This window comes from Catharus ustulatus, chromosome 12 (genome assembly GCF_009819885.2).
Source record: "Catharus ustulatus isolate bCatUst1 chromosome 12, bCatUst1.pri.v2, whole genome shotgun sequence".
NCBI lineage: Eukaryota > Metazoa > Chordata > Aves > Passeriformes > Turdidae > Catharus > Catharus ustulatus.
Window position 1 is genome coordinate 15,573,572 of NC_046232.1, and position 5,726 is coordinate 15,579,297.

Sequence of the window (5,726 nt, forward strand, 5' to 3'; positions counted from 1 at the left end):
GCAGCCCCGGCGGGGTGCAGGCGGCCTCGCTCAGCGGGACGCGGGGAGCCGCATCGCCCTCCCGGAGCATGTGAGAGGCAGCGGAGGAGATAGAGCCAGATAGGGAGGTCCCCTCCCTCCTCCCTCCTTCTCTTCTCCCTCCTCCCTCCTTCCCTCCGCACACGCTGAGCAGCGCCGTTCGCAAGGAGCGGCGGAGGGAGGGCGGGAGGGAGGCGCAGCCCCGGCCCCGCGGAGGGGTTGGGGGTCTCCACTGCAACAGCCCGACCCCCAGCACCCCTTCTCCGCCCACAGGCACACAGCCCAGGGACGTGGAGGGGGATGTCAGGGTTTTCCCGGAGAGGTGGGGATGCTCCACCTGCAGCGGGAGGGGATGAAGGGGAAGTGGGGTTTGGGGGATCCCCCCTCTCCAGCCACCTGGGGTGTGTGTAGGTGCTGAGAACATCTTTACATTGATGGGGGATTGTGACTACGACTGGAGTGGGGGTGGGAGGAGGATCCTCAGCAGGACTGTGTGGTGGGGATGGGATGGAGACCCCAGGCTGCTCTAAGAGCCCAGCATTGTCAAGAGCTGGGCAGTGTGGCAGCTTGCCCCCAAGTCTCCCCACCACTCCTGGGATCAGCACCCATCTCCCAGAGAGGCCTGTGGGGGCTGGTTTTGGCATGCACAGGACCAGGGCGATGGGAAAGCTCTGGGTGCCGGGCTGTGCCAACCAAAGTGTCAGACACACAATTAATTACTGCAGCCCCAGAGCCACAAACACTAAATATGCTGTCGCCGTAGCGCGCGGATAATAGCAGCCCTTTGCAAAGTGTTTCTTTCTCCCTTTTCTCCTCTGTGTGCAAGAGACAGCGACTGCAGAGAGCACACAGCAACTCTCCACTGCTTGATTAAGTCAGCAGTGAAGACAAAATGTGCCTGTACAGCTCAGGCTTAAGGAGGGATTTGAGTGTGTGTAAGGTACAAATTAGAAAATGGATGTGATTTAATCACAACAAATCTAAACAGCCCTGCTACAGAAACCTTGCCATCAAAGAGGTCTTTCTCTTAAATGTGGACACAGTGAGTGTATAGTCCTGACAAAGGAACAGCGTGTTTGGGGATGAGTTATTAAAGCAGGAACAGAGAGAAGACTGGGGAAAGCCTGATGTATACCAGATAAGTTATCAGTTATAGAAGGAACGGCTTCCTTCCGTAATAATTATTCGCAAATCAGTCCTTAGTTCTGGATACTGTGGTGTCTGGACCCCACAGCAGAGACAGAGCAGCTTCTGTCAGGCTTGGGATGATGCACAGACAGGAAACCAGGCACAGACCCTGCCTGGGAGAAGGTAAACTGCTTGTTCAGAGGAGCCCAAGTGAATGCAGCAGACAAAGAGGAGGGGGGAGAAGTGATGGCAAGCCCAGGCCTTCCTGCAGGTGTGCACAGTGGGTCGGGCGCGAGTCCCAGGCTGTAAAATACCGAACACTGGAGCGTTACTAATCCCAGCTCTTGGGGACTGTGCCCCTGCTGGCTGGGGGGGCATTGCCACCGCAACCACAGCAGCTTCACTGTGCTGGGGAAGGGCTGCCCTGAGAAGACAAAGCACAGGACAGAAGAATGCTAATGCACAGGGCGCTGAGGTGCCGTGGTAACAGCAGCAGAGCATTGCAGCAAGTTGGTGCTGAGCCCAGTCCCTGTTGGGAAGCAGGAGCCCCAAATTGGGGAGGCTCCAGCAAAGCACAGCTGCATTCGTGGGAACCCTCAGAAGTCTCCGCTGGCCATTTCCCCCAGCTCTTATCAGCGCGCCCGTTAATCTTTGGCATCACAACAGGAGTTGGCACCTCCAGTTCCAGGTGCAAGGTGCATGTCTTTGACCTTGCCATTTCCTCCATAAACACCCTGAAAGGTGTAGGAGCAACAACGGCCCTCCATGGGCACCTTGTGGGTGAGCTTCACCCCTGTGTGACAGCAGCACCCAGCTAGCAGGGCACTGGTGGGGATGGCTGCGGGTCCTGGGGCAAGAGAAGGACTCCTTGGAGGGTGGAGTCCTTGCAGGGAAACTCCAAGAGTACTGATGTAAGTTTGGTCTCCATGTGTTAAGTACAGCCAGGTTACAATTAGATCCAGCATATTCAGATTTCCCTTTTCTTTGCTTGTGAATCCCCACTTTAGTGACCAGTTTCTTAGTCCTGGAGATGAATTTTCTGCTCTGCTTGTGCGGGGACCTTCCTGGCCACAAACCAAACAAAGCAAATAGTGCCAGTAGAGTTTGTCCTTCCAGATATGATTAAGACAGCACAAGTGAACAGGCAGTTAAAGGAGGAGCTTGGCCATGGGAAAAGGGGAACGGTAGCACAAGACCATTATCAGGAGGCAGGTGGCTGTCCTGAGATGCTGGAGGGCTCAGGTGACCGGGGGAATATTGATGGGTTGGCACATGCTGTAGAATCACAGAATGATTTGGGCTGGAAGGAACCTTAAAGATCATCCAGTTCCAGTCCCCCTGCCAGGGGATATGTAGCAGAGATCACAGCTCACTGACACTGATGGAAATCATCTTCAAGAGTTTGTGGGCAGCACAGGGCTGACGTGCAGTTGCAACTGAGAGCATGAGACACACGAGCTTTTCATCTGCCATTTCCATCCATGCATGAGGATTGCCTAAACCTATTATTTTGAAGGCATTTTCCATGCTGCAGCTATCTTCCTTGACCTCTAAAAGATCTGGCTGATCCTGATCTCAAGATGAAAGATTGCCACCTCACGGGCTGTGAACACCCGTCTGTGAGATTAGGCCCTGAATTATTAATACAATCAATGACTACCTCTTTTCATCCTGGAAGAGGCACAAAGGAAAGCTACGGGGGCCCTGAAAGGGAGGGAGGATTCTCGAGCAAGGGGGAAGAAGTCACCAGTGGAAACTGGTTTTCTTTGGGTGGAAACGCCTCCTGTGTCTGTTTTATTTTGGAGGCAGGAACAATGGCACCATTCAGGAGGTGACAACCCAGCTGTGCTGGTAGGGCTGATGGTGGCACTGGGGAACCTCCCATGGGGACTGTGTCCCCAGGGAAAGGCATCCTCCCTTCCAGCCCCTTTCCTGCATTCAGTGCATCATGGGCTGCACTGAAATGGGGGCCCAAAAAGCCTGAACCTCAGAGCTAAAACAAGTGGAGCTACTGAGGAGGAGCTGGGCCATGTGTTCGTCCTTCCAGTGCCACAAAACACCAACACTCACAGGTGAGACCTGACCTGCAGGCAGACAGAGCCTGTGTTTTGTGGGGTCCATGGTGAGGTTTCTTTACCATGGGAAGGATGTGGAATCACCAGACTGGAGTGAGGGATGGGCTGCAAGGCCGTGCTTTTGCTGCCTGGAGCACAGTAACCTTCCCTTTCCCCTCTTCCCTGTGGAGGCTTCATTGTGGAGGTGTTGTGAACATACACTTTTCCTTGGTTTGAGCCTGACTGACCTATTTGGGACATTTTGGTTCCTTTCTCTGTTGCATTTGGGAGGAAGGTACCACAGCCCTGTCCTCATCAAGGACCAGAGAAAACTCCCCAGTTCTGAGCCCCACATTGAAAAAGCTAGTTGGAAACCAAAAATAAAATACTATCTTCACTCCATTTTTCAAGAGGTTAAAAAAAAAATTATTGTGCTAGTGAAGCTATTTTTTCTGGGTTGATAATGTAAAGCATTGCTTCAATGCCGGCCAAAATGTCTGAGAAACATTTTTTTTCCCCTTCTTTTCATTAAAGTTCATATTAACATTGCAAATAAGATAAGAAAAGAAATGTTCAGTTACAATTATGTAGCGCTTTGTGATCACAAACAGATTCTGTAATCCCTACTCAGGGGGTTTCAGAGCTGAATTTAGCTTATTTCAGAGTACAAAGTTGAGCTCAGCCAAGACTGCTCTCCTACTCCGTATGATCCTCATCTGTGCTCTGGTCACACAAGGGACCCATGGCAAGCCAGGCTGCACAGCCAACATCTCACAGATGCATCAGCTGCCCTGGCTGGGGACCAAACCTCCTTTTTGCCTATGCAGCTATTTATTAATATTTATTAATATTCTTCTACCTATTAGTTTTAAACTGATGCTTGTTTCAAGCATCAAAACCTGGTACTGGTTCATTCCCAGAGATGTGAAGCTCTTCTCTGTGGCTGAAAGTGAGCATTAATGGGCTCTGACCTGGTCAGTGTTGTCCTCTCCTAAGAAGGGCTATGGCCCATGGGCAAAGGCAGAATCCTGAGCAGATGGAAATATTCCTCCTCCCTCACCTGTGCTTCTAAACTATCTGACCTTAAAGTATTTGCAGCAGGCAAGCAGCAGTCCCTTGAGTTCAGCATGGCCATTCTGTGTTTAAATTTTCAGCATGGCCATTCTGTGTTTAAATTTAGGCATGAGTTGAAATATCTGACTGAGCTTTGGAGTGACATTTACAGTAGAGCTACCCCTGGCACTTAATAGAGCAACACAATCCACAGAATGTGAAATTCAGTGCCAGGCTGTGCATGGATAAAGCTACAGAGAGATGGACAGGAGTCAAGTGCATCAGGGCTTCTGGAGAGCAGCCCCAGCTGCTCATGGCTTCTGCTGTCATTCCTTGACTTTATGTCACAAGATGGAAAGAGCAGAGGATGGAAGGTCAGCGGCAAGAGGATGCCCTCTCCACAAAAATAGTCCTTTGCTGTGCTGTAGAGCTCTACTTCCATTTCCAGCAGCTGTTAGAGAAACATTTTTACATCATTATGTCTCCTAGAGCGATCCAGGAAGAGTAGCTTAGGGAAGCATTAGGGCTTTATGTGAGTTTAGGCTGCAGTTAGCAGAAGTGCTTTGTTCCTAAAATGCTGATTAGGTTCGCTGCAGACGCTGGTGTGTTAGAGGCAAGTCTGGCTAGAAGGTGAGTAAAAAGTCACCTGCCAAGCAATTTGGAGAGCTTAGGCCTCCCCAGATAATTCAGTTCCATCAGGTGACTCATGCAGGGCACCACCAGAACAGTCTCCAGTTCAGGAGGCTGCATCTGGAGAGTGAGCGGTGAGGTAAAATTAAATTCAATTGAGAAGTTCAGCTAAGGATTTTGGGGTTGTTCTGGACAGACAGTGTAAACTTCAATATCAACCACCAGAAATAAAGACTAATGAAGGTGTGAACTCCAAAAAGCAAAGGAGCAATGTGGATGGTCGCAGCAAAATGGTGTGAAGACTCCAAAGAAGCATTAAATAATTAATACAAATGTCTGAAGGCACCTTAGACCTTCCTCCCCGTTTCTATGCATTGCAGGGAGATCAGCCAAGATTCCCAAACTCTTCTGCCCCACCGTGCAGGGCTGGTGTCCCCCCTCCCCAGGACAGCCACCCTCCCCTGTCTCGCTGTCCCTCCCTGCTCCGCTCCAGCGCCTCCTCACCGGGGGAATACAAATTGGGCAGCACTGAAGCATATGGAGGGGAAGAATGCTCAGCTGTGAATTTCAGGGATGGGTATTATACAAACCCAGCCACCAGCACGTCACCTTTTCAAAGGCTTCAAATCCGCTACAAATTGCTTCTGAATGACAATGGGAATTTCTCGCCCTTCACAAAGCCCCTCGTATTAGCATCTTTATTGGAATAAACTAGCTAATTTCTGCAGTGGAAGGGCTGGTCTGGAGAATCCGTAATTCTAATTAGATGGATATTCATCAGCACCCTGATGCTTGCGGGGTGTCTGGTCCAGCGAGGGTCTGCCAGCTGCCCAAGTGTGGATC